This window comes from Hordeum vulgare, chromosome 5H (assembly GCF_904849725.1).
Source record: "Hordeum vulgare subsp. vulgare chromosome 5H, MorexV3_pseudomolecules_assembly, whole genome shotgun sequence".
NCBI lineage: Eukaryota > Viridiplantae > Streptophyta > Magnoliopsida > Poales > Poaceae > Hordeum > Hordeum vulgare.
Genome location: NC_058522.1, coordinates 345,414,953 through 345,431,473, shown reverse-complemented (window position 1 = coordinate 345,431,473; position 16,521 = coordinate 345,414,953).

Here is a 16,521-nt window from a genome sequence, read left to right as displayed (position 1 = left end):
GAGAGAATATTGATCTTACCTTTAGCTCCTTGTGGGCTCGAAACTCCATACTTACCACTTCAATCTTTGGAATTGCTAAAATTATTCCTTGCACTCGGGGATTATCAATACATCTTAGTGTGCATGATGATTATGCTCTACCTGTTTGAATGTCTTCATTGCATTGCATGATATATTTAGATCCTTGATTGTTATCCCTACCTGATCTTGTATTTCTTCCGCTTACTTTGAATAAGTTTAATGTTTCAAAGCTTTTCATAGAAATCACCTATTCACCCCCCTCTAGTCGATAACTAGCACTTTCAATTGGTAATAGAGCAAGGTACTCCCTTGTTCTGTGTGTTGGTTGAACCATTGAGAGTTTTAGCTATGACGTCTGCACGGATAATCAAGGTCCCTGCTACGTGCATTGTCTTTGATGGCATCGATTACCCATACTGGAAGAACGAGATGCGCGTGCATCTCGAAGCCATTGGTAACGACCTCTCGTATGTCATCATGGCTGGTGTTCCCAAGATTGGTGAAGGTGTCACAGCTGCCGATGTGAAGAGATTTTCTCAACTAGACACTATCGCCAAGAACATCATTTGTGGTCATCTGAAGCAAGGACAATACGGTCGTGTGATTGCTCTTGAGACTGCAAAGAAAATATGGGAATGGCTGTCCAAAGTCAACGAAAGTGTCTCATCACAAAGAGACTCGCGTGTAGATGTGCTCTGCAACCTATTCAACCGCTTCAAAAGGCTTGACAATGAAAATGTCCATATCACATTTGATCATATCACTGATATCTCAAATGAGTTGAATGCTCTAGGCGCCAATGATATCACCAAACATGAAGTTGTGAAGAAGCTATTGAAATCTCTTGATAGTTCCTTTGACACTCTTGCCCTCAGGATCCAAGAACGCCCTCATTTCAAGGAATTGGATCCTGCTGATATACTTGAGAGGCTAAACAGTCAAGAGTACCAACAAGTCGAGAAAAGGGAAATCCATGGTTCTAGCTACAGTCGTTCTCGTGCACTGAAGGCAAAGGTTGTGTCTTCATGTGAAGGCAAATTTGAATGCATTTCTAATGGTGCCGAAGACTTTGGCAAAGAAATCGCTCTGCTTGTATGAAAGTTCCAGAAGTTTGCCAAGTCAAAATGCTTTGGAAAGTCTTTAAGGCGTGAATCCAAGTAATCAGGTGAAATGTCTTCGCATCATAGCAATAGCAATCCTATCACAAGTGGAAGAAAGTAGGTCACTTCATCACTCATTGTCCTTGATGGGAGAAGGAATCAAAGAAGAAGAGAAAGAACTATGATTCTGATGACCAGAAGAAGAAAAAGCATCACAAGTCTTCATCCCAGTCTTCGTCACATAAGAAGAGCTCCAAGGCACATTCTTTCATTGGCAAGGAGATGGATTCTGACGCTGAATCTGGGTTGAAGCTGAAGAGGGATTTGAGGAGGAGTGTGATTCTAAAGTTGCTGGTTTGGCTATGGCTTCTGCATTCGTCACCTCATCTTTCTTCGACCCTGAAGATAATGGTCACCTAATCAACACTGAACCTAGTGATGACGACAATACTCCACTCTACTGCTTCATGTAAAAAGGCTCCAAGGTATCCTCAAGAGCTTCACGCTATGACTGTGATAGCGAAGCTGAATTTGATGACGACTTGAAACCTAGATATTCTAAACTTGTCAAAAATTCTACTAAGCAACAAAATGCTATTGAAAAAAGCAATAAATTCTAGAGAAAAGCGACGACATGTTGCAGAGCGAGATGAGTCTGAACGAAGCTATGTCAGAAGATATGTGTGATCTTCGTTCAAGCTTTGAGGATCTCCAAAATCGTTGTGATTATATCTCAACTGATCATGAGAAGCTTTCTCTTGAATATCTTCAAAGAATCCTTGATCTTGAAAAGTTGAAAGAGGCTCATGAGGATCTTTGGAAGGGAAATGACTCGCTCCTTGGTGAACAGATCAGTACCGCTCACGATGAATTTGATGCTCTATGCTTAAAATGCCTTACTCTTGAAGCTAACTATTCCACTGCTGAATGTTCAAATGCTTCTAAAAATGCGTTATCTTCAACTATACATGTGGTATCTAACCCCTCATCTGAGGAAATTACTTCTATCAGTGCTGACAATGATAGGTTGAAGACATTACTTGGGACAAGCATGTACAAAAAGTTTGAAGGGACATAAAATCTTATGTGATGTCCTCAAGAAGACAATCGTGAACAAAAACCTTAGGAAAGAGAATGTTGGTTTCAAAATAAACATTAATGTTGATGGATCTTAATAGAAGCATGAGCGGTACCCCAAAACCACATGGGTTTCTGCAAAGGGCCCCTCAGTTGATCCATCCACATTATCTGGCTTTAACTATGCTAATCCTATCATTATTGATGAATCCTTCGGTTCCAACTATAAACTGTTCAAATGCCAAAATGGTGAAGTGTTTACTTGGTTCATTGGCACTAACTGCATAAATGGTTCACCCATGAAGAGGATCTTAGTTCCTAAATGCCTTCTTGAGAAGCTTCATGTGAATGTCATGATGACATCTCTCAAGAAGAAGACATTCCCCAGAATAATGTCTTCGAGAAGACAAAGGTCTTCATATGATCGCACTAACAACTACACTTCACAGGGAAGGACTCAAAAGTCTCATGAATATGAGCATTACGCCACGAACCGTTATGTTCACCCATCTAATAACTTCTCTTCATATTCATTTGAGTATTCTAACCCTCATTTGAAGCGTGCTATTAGGGCAGCATTGCCTAAATTATTTGATGTTGCTTTACGTCTCATTGCTTCTAATACACCCCTCAGGATGTGGATGGTTAAGAAGAACAAATATCTTCATGCACCATCGGGTCTCTAGAGGATGAAGCCTAACTCGAATACTATATCTAGAGACTCAAAAACATTTTTTTCTGGACGCAAGAAAAGTAATAAAAATGGTGTCACCATTTATATCGTCGAGTGTTACTATTACTTACACTACAATATCTTCAACAATGCATGTTTTTATTGCATGCCTTGGTGAACAAAACTAATTCTCAATGCAGGAAGACACATCTAGTGCAACCGAATGGATCATGGATAGTGGATGCACTAGTCACATGAATGGTGATAGAAGCCTATTGATGGAGTCAACTCTTGGACCTCCAACCAAATATCACACCGTCTTTGCCGATAAAAGCAACATCAAAGTACTGGCACTAGATAGAGTTGCTATCACAAGGGAAAGGCACATGGAAAATGTTATACTTTTCGAATCCCTTGGTTACAACTTAATGTCTGTCTCAATGCTTTGTGATCTAGACATGATTTTCATATTTGGTAAATCCCGATGTATTGTACTAATGGCCTCTGACAAAACCAAAGTCTTTGAAGGTCTTTGAAGAGGTGATCTATACATGGTAGACTTCTCTGCATGACCACAGGTTGCCACATGTCTTCTAGCTAAAGCTTCAGAATGCTGGCTATGGCATCGAAGTCTAGGACACGATGGTATGAGAAACTTGCATACACTCGCCAAGAAGAATCACATCGAGGGTGTTAAGTTCAAGAAGGATCACCTGTGTGGTGCGTGTGAAGCTGGGAAGACGACTAGGGCCAAACACCCCTCAAAGACTATCAAGACGACTTCTAGTCCCTTCGAACTGCTCCACATGGACTTATTCGGTCGTACTCACTACTCCACTTTATCTACCAGTGCAAATCTATATGGCTTCGTAATTTTTGATGATTACTCTACATATACCTGGGTGCACATCTTACTTTATAAGATGAAGTGCCTGATGTCTTCAGACGCTTTGCAAACATGTGCATGACCAACTACAACATCAAGATCAAGCATTTCAGGAGTTACAATGGCACTAAGTACAAGAACACGGGTCTATATACCTATATTGACTCCCTTGGTGTCACTCATGAGTTCTCTGCTCCACACACACCACAACAACAAAAACATTGTGGAGCGCAAGAATAGGACACTCATAGAGGTGGTTTGCACTATGCTTGATGAGTACAAGACTCCACGAAAGTACTCGCCTGAAGCCATTAACACTGCATATCACATCATCAACATTGTATATCTTCACAAGTTCATCAAGAAAACCTCAAACGAGCTACTTACTGGTAAGAAACCCAATGTAAGTTATTTAAAAGTCTTCGGTGCAAGATGTTGGATTAGAGATCCACACCACACGTCTAAATTTGCACCGAAAGCAAATGAGGGTTTCACGCTAGGTTATGGAAAGGATTCGCACACCTATAGATCCTTCAAAAAATTTCACAATATAATTGTTGAGATTGTAGATGTGCGGTTCCATGAAACTAATGGCTTTCAAAGAGAGTACCTACCATCTGTGCTAGATGAACTTCCATCTGATGAAGCTATTAGGCCGATGGGCACTAGCATAATCATACCTGAGGAACCAGATGTTGAGGAAGTCATCATTCCTCCAGCTTCTCATCATGAAGACAATGATTCTCCTGAAGATAATGCTACTCGCGAAGACAATGCTCAGAAGCAGGACCAAACTCTTTGACCTCCTCATCCGCGAGTTACTAATGAACTGAAAATTGAGATGATGCTCGATAGCATCAATGCACCAGGTCTTCTCACTCGCTCAAGAGCTAACCAATTGGCTAACTTTTGTGGGCACTTTGATTTTAAGTCTATCTCAGAGCCCACCAAAGTAGATGAAGCTTTCATGGAATTAGAATGGGTTAAAGCCATGCAAGAAGAGTTTCATCAATTCAATCTCAACAACGTATGGTAGCTAGTAAAGTGTCCCGACCCACGTAAGCACAATATCATCAGCATAAAGTGGATCTACCTGTCCGGACCCCGATCCTAAGCCATAAGAATCCAGCTTGTAACACATCGCATCTCTTTGCGGTCTCACGCACGGTTAACCCCACGACTGCCACCTTACCTTAGCTGGGACCGTTTGCGCCTTTTGACTCACGTATGCATTTGTGTCGCTAGCATTCCGATGTCAAAGAACCCGGGTCGACATAACTAGTCATAAACTCAAGTGGCTCGAGTGTACAAAGACACGCATACATAACCCAGCAAACCAGGTGTCGGTCATCAGCGAGTGTAGACGAGTCGTAGCAAGCTCCAAGGACTCAATTACACCGCTTGACATTTCCCTATAGGGACAGACACAACAACTAATAAGGATACATGCCGGTCAACCAATGTGTCCGGAGCAGTAGCGCCTACCAAGGCTCATGGGAAGCACAAAGGGGCATTTCTCTGTATAGAGAGCTACTAAGGGCATACGACTAGGTGTCGAATCCCATACATATCATAGTGCATCACACGTACGCCTGACATACTCGATATGCATAGATACAACAATGGCATCATAACATAACCATACAACATCAAAACATTTATTTAGAAGACTTGGAAGAGTCTTGCATAATATATTCATACAGGGGGGGGTCACATGACCCGACACTCAAGTCATACAAGCAGAGTTATACAAACCAACGGAAGCATAAAAGCTGTCTGAGTACACACAGTTGAAAGGAAAAGGCATAAAGCTTGACTATCTACATATCCCTTCTGAAAGGGGCCATGTCTTAGCTGGGACACGAGCTACTCGTCATCGTCGATGTCTAGATAGAACCCACCTCTTGGCTCGTGGGTATCCTCTGCATCAATTATTAAGAAAACATGAGTACATGAGTAATCAGCAAGACTTTAGAACATGCCTATCTACTCATGCTTAGGTATCAATAAAGGGAGTTGTGGTGTTTCATGCAGCAAGCCAGCTTTGACTTTTGGCTAGACTAACTACAATTTTAAATAGTTTTAAACAACTTTGATAAGTCATACACGAGTCCACTACCACCACAACAATACACTATCGTGGACTCCCTTCCGTCTCCCTACGGAAATGCCATACATGATACTCACGCTTATCTTGATACTTTTATGAGTAGCCACTAACATTGTCTATGAACAACATATGTCTCCAAGTAGTCCATATCCACGGACGCGACTATTCGAATAGATCATAACCCTGCAGGGGTGTAATTCTTCACACACGCTCTCGCCACTTATCGCCATGTGCACGTCATGCACCTCGGCAACCTTCAAGCGGAAGCCCAGCAAGGGAGTCGGCCACGATCGTTAACCACACTAACACCTAGTCCAGGTTTATTGCCTATTTGAGAGTGAACCCGCACGGAAGTCTGGCCGAGGTTTCCGCCACGGCCCCAAACGATGTGCGCAGGGTTCCCAAGCCCACCATCCGGGTGCCAGTTGGTACACCGTGCCACTGCCTACCGCATCATAGCCCACCTCTAAGGTCAGCACTATGCACGGCCTCCAGCATGACTATAAACACCAGAAACTACTTGCAACTCCTGGACCGAGTACTAGGCGATTAATAAGCCAAGTGGGTCAATTAAGTATCCCAATGTGTGGTAGTATCTAGTCTTGGATTACATACACAGAACTCAGTTCCTAAGGACGGTTCCAATGAAACAACCCGCCATGTAGTCCTACATAGCCTTTCATCAGTACCTTTACCAATCAGGTTCCACACTTATTCTTTGTCACTAGAACACATTCATCCATTCCTGTTCATCACCTAGATGAAACAGACCTGACACAACTCTAGGCATAGCAAGCATAGCAGGAAAAGGCACATCACGACTCAAGAAACTACCAGGTATGCTAGGTTGCAAGGTTTGGCTATTTAGTGTGACAATGACAGGTCATGCAAAGGAATAGGTTCAACTACCGAAGTAAAACATTTGAATTATTTTTCCTAATGCAATAAGTGGGAGCAGGAGCAGGAACATGGAGTTATATCAGGATGATCAAAAGGTGCTTGCCTTGTTCCTCAGCAGAAGGATTAAATCTGTCAGACGGATATTCAGACGTATCCGGAATGGCAGAGCCTACCGAAATGATAACAATCAATCAATAACATTCATATGCAACAATATGATGCATGATCATGGCATGAAATGAATTGTAGCATGAGTTAATGTGGCTATCAAACTTTTAGGATGATGCTGATTTGAATTCAAATTCGAATATTAGTTGAAATAATATATTTATCATATTCATTTAATTGATTTGACCTGATGCTGTTTCATAACTTTGTTTTTCATGCATTAAAGTAGCACCATTGTGTTCATTGAATTTTTCTGATCAATTTGCATATATTATTTAAAGTTATAATCAATTTTCTATGAATTTCCAAAGTTTTAGCATTTTCTGGAATTATATTAAATAAGAAATAGAGTTACTGCATCAGCATGACATCAGCAGGTCCAACTCGCCGCTGAAAGTCAAACTTGACGAGTGGGACCCACTTGTTAGTGACTGTGGTCAGATTCCAGTTAAATTATAAGTTAATTAGTTATTTAACACGGGCTGGCCCACATGTTAGTGACTATTTAGGGTTTTAATTAATCATTTATTTTTATTATCCTAAACTTAATTATCCAGGGGGCTGGCCCCACCTGTCATAGACCTAGGGGGGTCAAACCCACCGGCGATGGGGTCAAACCCACCAGCGGCGAGCCTCCGGTGGCTCCAGAGACGGCGCAGGGCTTCGGGATTGCTCCTCCGGCGACCAAAAGGACGGCGGAGGGCACCAGGGGAACGACCACTTGATGGCACATCCATTTTTGCAAGTCTCAGAGGCTGAAACGGCGGGAGCTAACGCCAGCGACGAGCTCGGCGGCTGCCGGAGCTCGGGCAATGTCGAGGTCATCGATCCAATGGGCAAAAGGGACGTGGCTTGGCTCCTACATCATCTACACGTCCAGATGGAGCTGATGGCAGCCTCATATCGACCAACTCATCACCCGGGCGTCACCGGCGACGAGCTCCCACGGCGAATCTCGTCGGGCTCCGGTGGAATCGGGCGCTAGGGCACGGGATCCAAGGGGAAAACGAGGGGGAAGCACCCTGAGCTCACGGGGATTGCAGAGGCGTCCAAAGCATGCTCGGGGACGACCTGGAGAGGGAGAACGACGACGATGATCAACGGCGACCCGAGGAAGAAGACGACGACAATCTGGCAATGCAGGGCTCGGGGGCTCTTCTCCTTTGGCAGGGACGACAAGCTCGATGAGGTAGAGCGAACTGCATGCTCAGGGAGGCACTACTGGAATTCCTATATTTGCCGTCCGCCAAATCTTTGCCGTCAGCCAGAGGACGGCGAAGAGCCTCTTTACCGTGTGTTGGCAAAAAACAGACGGTAAAGAGGAGGCTGATGGCAAAATAAATATTTGCCATCAGCCACCTCTTTGCCGTCTGCTGACAGACGGCAAAGGTAGGGATGGCCGACGGCAAAGCTGTCCCACCCCACCCCTCCTCTCTCCCCATCCCACCCCGGCCCCACCCACCCCTTTGCCGTCTGCCTGAGTAGCTTTGCTGTCCGTGGCTGACGACAAAGGGGATCAGTGGCAGACGGCAAAGGAGATGGACCCCCGAAAAGTTAACGGTCGCCGCGCGCCTACCTCTCTCCTCTCTCCCACGCACTCTCTCTCTCTCCCACGCGCTCTCTCTCTCTCTCCCACGCACGCCCTGCGCCCCCCCTGCGGGCCTCCTCCTCCTCCCTGCGCCCCCAGCGCCGCCGCCGCCCCACCGCCGCCGCCTCCCCCCCCACCTCCCCACCTACACACCCCACCGCCGCCCTGCGCCCCCCCTCCACCGCCCTCTCCTCCACCGCCGGAGCTCGGTGAGTCCTTTTTTCGTTTAATTCATTAATTAGGTTAGTTAGGTTAGTTGTTAATTACCTATTGTTAGTTAGGTTAGTTAGGTTAGTTGTTAATGGTTACGTACTGGTAATTAGGTTAGTTTGGTTACTTGTTAGTTGTTAGTGGTAATTAGGTTAGTTGTTAGTGGTATTACCCCTCGAGCTAGGTTAGTTGTTAGGTTAGTTGTTAATTACCTACTGTGTGTTAGGTTAGTTGTTAGGTTTGTAGTTGACCGCGTAGAGCCCTCCGGTCGCCGCCTATGCTTGCACTAGCCACAACGTTGGGGAGCGTCGGTGAGCTTGTCACGCACCTGCCATGGCTACTATGCCATCGAGCTCACGTGCTGCAACAACGATGCTGCTGCAACCACCCCCATGCAGGTCGGTGCAGAAACATTACTGTTGGGACCACCCCCTTCAGGCACCGGTGATATTCGACTTCAACACCGAGGATATTACAACAGCTCGCAATAGTAGTTGTCGCACTGACACGACATATCGACGACACCCCTGACACCCGTCACGATGCCCCGAAACCCCGACACGACATCTCGACGAAACCCCTGACACCCGACACGATGCCCCGAAACCCCGACACGACGCCCCGACACGACATCTCGACGACACCCCGGCATGAAATATTTTTTTATGGAACCTGGAAAGTTTTATAAAGTAGTATAGGTAACCTGGAAAGTTTTATAGGTAACCTAGAAAGTTTTATAGGTAACCTAGAAAGTTTTATAGGTAAGCTAGAAAGTTTTATAGGTAACCTCGACCCCCGACCCCCGACAACACTCACCCTCGACCCCCGACCCCCTACCCCGACCCCCGACGCCTGCGCCGTGGTGGCCGGTAGCGACTGTTGGGGCAGCCCCCCAGCGGCGCGGTGGTGGCCGGCCACACCGGCCAGGGAGTGCCCGCGGCGTGGTAGTGCTGCAGCAGCAGCTGCGGCGACAGTGGCGGCGCCCCTCCGTGGAGTGGCTGGAAGGCCGGGGTGGCCCACGGCAGCGACGGCGGCCCGTAGGTAGTGGGGGCGACGCTCGGCGGCGGGGGTTGGGTCCCAGCGGGGCGGTGGTGGTGGTTTGCGGCAGTGGGGCGGTGGTGGTGTTGAGCGGCGGCGATGGTGGAGGGAGCGACATGATCAGCCTGGAATCTCTGGATACCAAATTGGTAGGACTAGGGTTCCTACCGGGCCTCCGGCGTAGGTTGTAAGGGCAGGGAGGAGGGGAGCGAGGGCTGGAGCGGACGCGCCGGTGAGATGGCGCCGACGCGGCTAGGGTTAGGTGCGGCGGAGGCTAGGGTTCTGGCTCCTTGGAGAGCCGGGCAACAGAAGATAATATCTCTATATTTTAATATTTATTATTCATGTACATATTATTATTCATGTCAGTCATTCAATTTTTTTGTGTTGTACTAATTTCTTTTAATCTTTATCATGGCAGGTGTTGAAAGATGGTGGGCGCGGGTCCAGAGCGCTCGACGGGTTCTTCCCAGGCGCCCCGCACGAGGGGTGGTACTTCCCTTCCACCCCTATCTCTCCGTAGAGCCTTGGCAGACAGTCTTTCGACACCAGCCGAGGGTTCTTCTTCGTCGGCGGCATTGCCCGCTGGTAGAGGTGCTGGTCGGGTAGGGAAGAAGGGGAAGGGTACAGGGAGAGGTGGTGGCCGCGGAAAATCCAGGAGGACTGTTGAGCCGTCCTCGCCACCACCACCAGCTCATTCACCCGAGCATAGGACTAGTATGGTCGACCCGTTTGCGGAGGAGGCTACGGGGACTCCGGTCCAGGAGCCTGGTGTTCACGGGCATTCGTCCCATGAGACTCCGGTCCAGGAGCAGCCTCGGGTCGAGGTGCATTCGGCCCAGGAGCAGCCGGAGGAGACCGGTTCCGGAGGCTTCACCCGACGTGGAGAGGTCCGGATGGGAGCCTTGGCCGGATCGTACCGAGTTGCCGGATTGGACCGAGGGTCCGGGTGGCTCAGGGTGCGGGGATGGCGGGGATGAGCTTACGGATAGCGAGGGCGATGTGCAGGTGGACAGGGCCCCGGCTACTGTGTACAAGCGTGGTAGTACACGTCTCCCGGTCGCCCCGGCTACCAGCGAGCAGAGGCCGGTGATAAAACCTGAAGGAGATAGGTAAGTACATTTACCCTTTTTTTAGCTTTTGCCTTCAAGTTTGTTCAAATATCTAATGCGCTGACCTTATCATACTGCAGGGGATGGGTACACCCTCTTGGAGTCCGCAGGCCGAACTCCGTCCTTGGTGTGCTTTGCCGGACAAATTTTCTGGGGTTTGTCACGTTGCCTGGTGAGGGTCAGGTTCCTACACTAGGATTTACGTGGGAGCACTACCAGGCTGCGCAGGCCCCGCCGGAGGAGATTATAGATGGTGTCTTGTGCCACACGAGGGCCGAGATGGTGATCAGGAGCTTTTGGGTAAATTATCCTTTTACAGAATCAAAAATTAAGCATATACCTCATTATTGTACTAATCGGTGTTTTCACGTTTGATTGCAGACCTTCTATAGGTGTGAGGATGGATATGAGGAGGCGGCGGCCAGGGTTCTCGAGGTCGAGTGTAGGCGGTTACTACAGAACTTGCGCCACGAGGCTCGGCCGCAGGCTATTCGAGATTACTACGCCATGCGTGGTATTAAGAAGGAGAAGAAGGATTGCCGCGGAAAGTTTCTGAAGAAGGAGCAATACATGAAGGTAATTACCTATTCTTAAGTCCTTCTACGTAGTTTTCTTGATTTCATTCATAGGCATAGCGCTGAAAATTCTTTCTAATAACTTACAGGTGCCCCCGAGATGGTGTGCGGATAAGATGGATTGTTGGGAGGCGTTGGTTGATGAGTGGTGCACAGGTAGCTGGCGAGCCGTCCACGATAATGCGAAGGATCGGCGTAGCCAAATGGTTGGTGTGCCACACCATCAAGGCAGCGCCAACTTACTTCAGTTTGGACCAAACTGGGTATGTGATTTGCTTCATGATTCATGCAATTCATTCTTATGCTAATATTTTGTTCCTCTCTTTTAGGCGCATCACAATAAGACTGAGATGCCACACTTGTACGACGTTTATGGCATGGCCCATACTGCCTCGTACAAGAAGGCGAAGGCATTCTCTGAGTCTGACCTGGATGATCCCAGTAACTTCACCAACATATCATCCCACCAGAAGCTCGTGGCATACAGGGACGCGGGGAAGGCTACGAAAGGGGATGACTTTAACCCTAGCGAGGAACCTTTGGATCTAGAGCTGGTGATGATATCTGGTGGCGGGAGGCCCCATCGCTCGATAGCCATTGGAGATGGGATAATACGTTGTCCACTCACTCTTCCGGAGATCAAGGCGCGCCAGTCGAGCAACTGTCCTGAGATAACGCGTCGTCCACGGCCAGTCGAACTTGCCATCGAGGTTAGTTGTACGGACTAAGAACACTTTCATCCATTTCATTATGTATGTCACCATAGATCATTACTGTGGTAACGAGGAATGGTTTTTCAGGCTGCTCTTCAGAAAGAGAGAGCGGCAAACCAGGCTGCTCTTGAGAAAGAGAGATTGGCAAGCCGGGCTGCTCTTCAGGCTGCTCTTGATGAGAGGGACCAGAGCACGGCACGATTGCTTGAGGAGGAGAGGGCCCGGAATGAGGCGGGTCAACGGGCCCTGTACGAGCTTTTTGTGGTATGTTTTTTTTCACATTAGCCAAATCATGTGTGTAATGTCTGTTTCAATACTAACTAATACGACCCACTCTTCAGGGTCTGTGCGAGAAGAGCGGTCAAGTCCCTCCGTCGATGCCCGTCTTCTCTTCGATTGGCACGGTGAGTTTCATTATAAACTAGTATTAATAATTGAGTGTCATCATGCTAACTGAGACATTGCAAAATATCTTCTCTGCAGAATAACTCCCGAGCGGCATCGCACGACCCTTCTCCAGGGCAACCGTCTCCAAACGAAGCCGGCGCGAGCAACCGTGGTGTTTCTCCTCCTTGATGACCACTACGGTAAGTTTCTCCTCCAAACTTAGCTTGTTTTCCTCTAAAATGAGATAATTAGCCAATTTAGCTCCAAGAAGACATAATTAGGTAATTTAGCTCAAAAAAGACATAATTAGGTAATTTAGCTCAAAAAAGACATAAAGAGGAGGAGGAGGAGGAGGAGGAGGAGGCCAAGGCCAATTTGGCGTCCCAGCCGCCAGAATGTCATCGTGAGGGCGTCGAAGTCCCGGATATGCTTGGCGCGTGGCATGCCAGGGCTTGGAATCGGTCGGCGTAGTCCTGGACCGTTGAGGTAAATGGTAAGCGGCCGAGGGCTGCCAGTCGGCTGCCACGGATGGGGGGGGGGGGGCCAAACCGGAGAAGGCAGAGCTCGCGAAAGCGGTCCCACGGTGGCATGGTGAAAAATTGGAAGCGGGTAATATGGTGAAAAATTGCGGTTGCTCCAAACCTTCTAAAAGCGGCTTCTTGCGACCTGCCTAGAATGCTCAGACATACCTTCGGTTCCAAGAGCTTGTTTATCTTTCGGCTTTTTAAATAAGATAGACCATTACAAAAACAAGGTATAACAATCGACATTCCTATGAGGATTTTACAACCTGAATACCAAGGGACCACTATTAGAAGAGACCATAATAAGTAAATGCCGACGCCATCTTTGACGTTTTGGATGGTCGGCGGCGCCATAAACTCGATAACCAGCACCGCGGAGTCAAGAAATTCAACTAAATCGAATCCTAAAATAATATTATTCGAGCACACACGGGACCCACAACAATGAAATTCACACAAGCGGCAATCATCCGATCAGAGACTGGAAAAAGGGAAATATATTGATTGGACTACCTATATTGATGCTTTAAATCTGTATTCAGAGCTTTTTTCCAACTACCAGGACTAGTAATTTCAAGTAAAAAATCTCTCCTACGAATATGCTACTCCTCTTACTTTCTACCTGAATCCGAGAATTGGAGCAAGATCTTTACCACACCATAACCGAGTCTCTCCTTGCATCTCTAACCAATACACCAGTCACTACAAATAACTGCTCTCTTTGATTATATGTACATTTTTGCTTGATGTCTAGATCACGGATCTGGTACATGAAAAAGCCATTCCTTTTCGCTTTCCTTCAACCACTTATTATACTTTTCTCCTGGAAGAGTCAAGCGAAAGCAATTATTTTAGAAGGAAGAGGAAGACCTAGGGGGCTTACGTCCTCATTTCACTATTATTGCTCCTGCAAGACACGAATCAACTACTTTTTACAATTGACATGGTAGCCCGGAGGTCACTATTATCACAATATCCCTCCTTGTAGGCTTAATGCTATCAATGGTGAATCGATCATTCGCTATCCTTTTTTTGTGAAGAGCTTTTTCTAATGGAAGAAAAGTAATGAAACCCGCGATGGCTACTGAATAACCTCCTTTGATTTTTTATACTAAACCCTTTGACATTTTTCTTCGTTCGCCAAATCTTCTTTAGTTCTATCCAAGCTCGGTTTTGTCTGAATCTTTGTGGAAGAAGACGCGGTTCACCAGCCGCTACATCCAGGGTCCACAAAATCATTAAACCTGGCGGCTGCTCGCTCTTTGATAAGTGATTCATTGGCCACTAGATCGATAAAGAACCTCTCAGAAATCCGCTTTTTGATGAGTCATTCACCAGCCACTAATTCTTTGATACCACCTTATTCTCAAGCCTGGTGGTTCCCTTGATTGGCACTCATGTAAGCTCATCTTGCATGCAAATTTTTGTAGTACTAGGTCCTGCATGCACCAAGAACATTTCATCCCTTAAGCGTAAGCGTAAAACTGAAGATTGTGAGGTGTTTCAACTACATAATGAGAAACTAGAATTAGATCTTGGAAATGATCGACTCCAATAGATGCTCATCAATAGCTTTTTTTCCTCCTATTCCTATTGAACAGAAGTATCCAGCAGCGCCACGCCAAAGTGACTTCTGAAGTGCTATGGACGGGACGAAATCAGGCCTTACTCACCAAGTGGTGGTATAAGCTTCATTGCGGATGAAAAGAAGTCCTTTTGTGCGGAGCTACAAAAGGAAGTTCAAGCTCAAGAAATCCTCTCAATAGGGATTGGGCAAGCAAGTTGTTTGTTTATTAGATCTTACACGGTTGTGAGACGGGACGTCAAGTCAACCAAGTACGTGTGTGTTCATAGTGTCCCCGGCACCTTCCTCATAGCTGAGTATGGATGCTGAAGTTAGCTGGAGTGTGGGTCGAGTGCGTGGTAGATGGAACTCCTATTTACCGCATTTCTTCTTACACTTCCAACTTGAAGAGGAAGAAGCATCTCTCTATGCATTTTCAATAGATAGGAAAAAGGATCTTGACCTGAGGCCTTCGACCAAAGAAAGGGAGACTTGGCGAAGTCACAGGTGGTTTTCCGTCCCTAGATTCATGGAAGGAATTTTTGAAGTTTGAGTGAACAAGGAAAGTAAGGAAATCGGGAAAGGTCTGATACAAAAGAAAGGGTTGCAAGGCTTAACGATTTAGAATATAACTGTTGAGGTGGCACTTGTTCCCCCATGGCAGGGGTATATGCATGTAGCTTTCTTCTGTCACTTCTTTCAGATCAATGAAGTGGAAAAGTAATAAAGTAAGGGACCCTTGTGTACAAAGAAAGTTGTCACTCCAAGAACTCGAAGTCAAGCATGTTAGGGAATATCCAGATTAGTCTTCAACTAGAGAAAGGATAGGAATATCCTTTGCTGAGTTTTCTTCTCCAGCGGATGTAGCGGTAAAAGATTATATTATTTTCACGGTCTAGTTACTTCTTTCCTCTCCCTATCTAAAGAGCACTATTAACATAGACCCTCTCCTGACACTCTATCATTTTCAGAAAGTAGAAGATCCTTCTCTCTATTCTACTATCCGATCTCGTCTGTTGAATTGATCATAAATATGGTCATATCTTCGTTATCCCAATACTAAACCTTCTTACTTCTCTTCGCATATCGAAAGACGCAAAAGATCTATTATTAGCTTATATATAAGTTGTCGAAGGTCCGTAAAAGCCTTGATGAGGAGAAGATGATATTGGAGTTGGATGTTGCCGAGGTGCGTGACGATCACAAGATCAAGATGAATGCAATGCACTTGAAGATTAGAAACATTAGAAAATATGCCATAATAAGCTCCTCCTCTTTCTTCTTCTTCTCCTCCTCCTCCTCCTCCTCCTCCTTCTTCTTGATTTCTTCTTCTTCTCCTCTTCCTCCTCTTTCTTCTTCTTCTCCTCCTCTTTCTTCTTCTTCTTCTACCATAATAATCTCAAAATGAAAAGAAAGAAGAAGAAGAGAAGAAGAAGAAGAGAAGAAGGAGAAGGAGGAGGAGGAGGAGGAGGAGGAGAAGGCCAAGGACCTTCTATCCTTCTCCTCCTCCTCCTCCTTCTCCTCCTCCTCCTCCTTCTTCTTGATTTCTTCTTCTCCTCCTCCTCCTCCTCCTCTTTCTTCTCCTCTTTCATATTATGCTTGCTTTAATTAACCCAACAATGACATAGTTAGCCCGTTTAGCTCCAAAATACCGTAATAATCTCAAAATGGCATAAGAACCTTGGTTAGCTCATGAATATTATATACTTAGCTTCTTTTCCTCTAAAAGGACATAATTGGAATATTTAGCTCAAAAAAGACATAATTAGGTAATTTAGCTCCAACAAGAGGAGAAGAGGAGAAGAAATAGGCAAAATGAAAAGAAAGAAGAAGAAGAGATGAAGAAGAAGAGAAGAAGGAGGAGGAGGAGGAGGA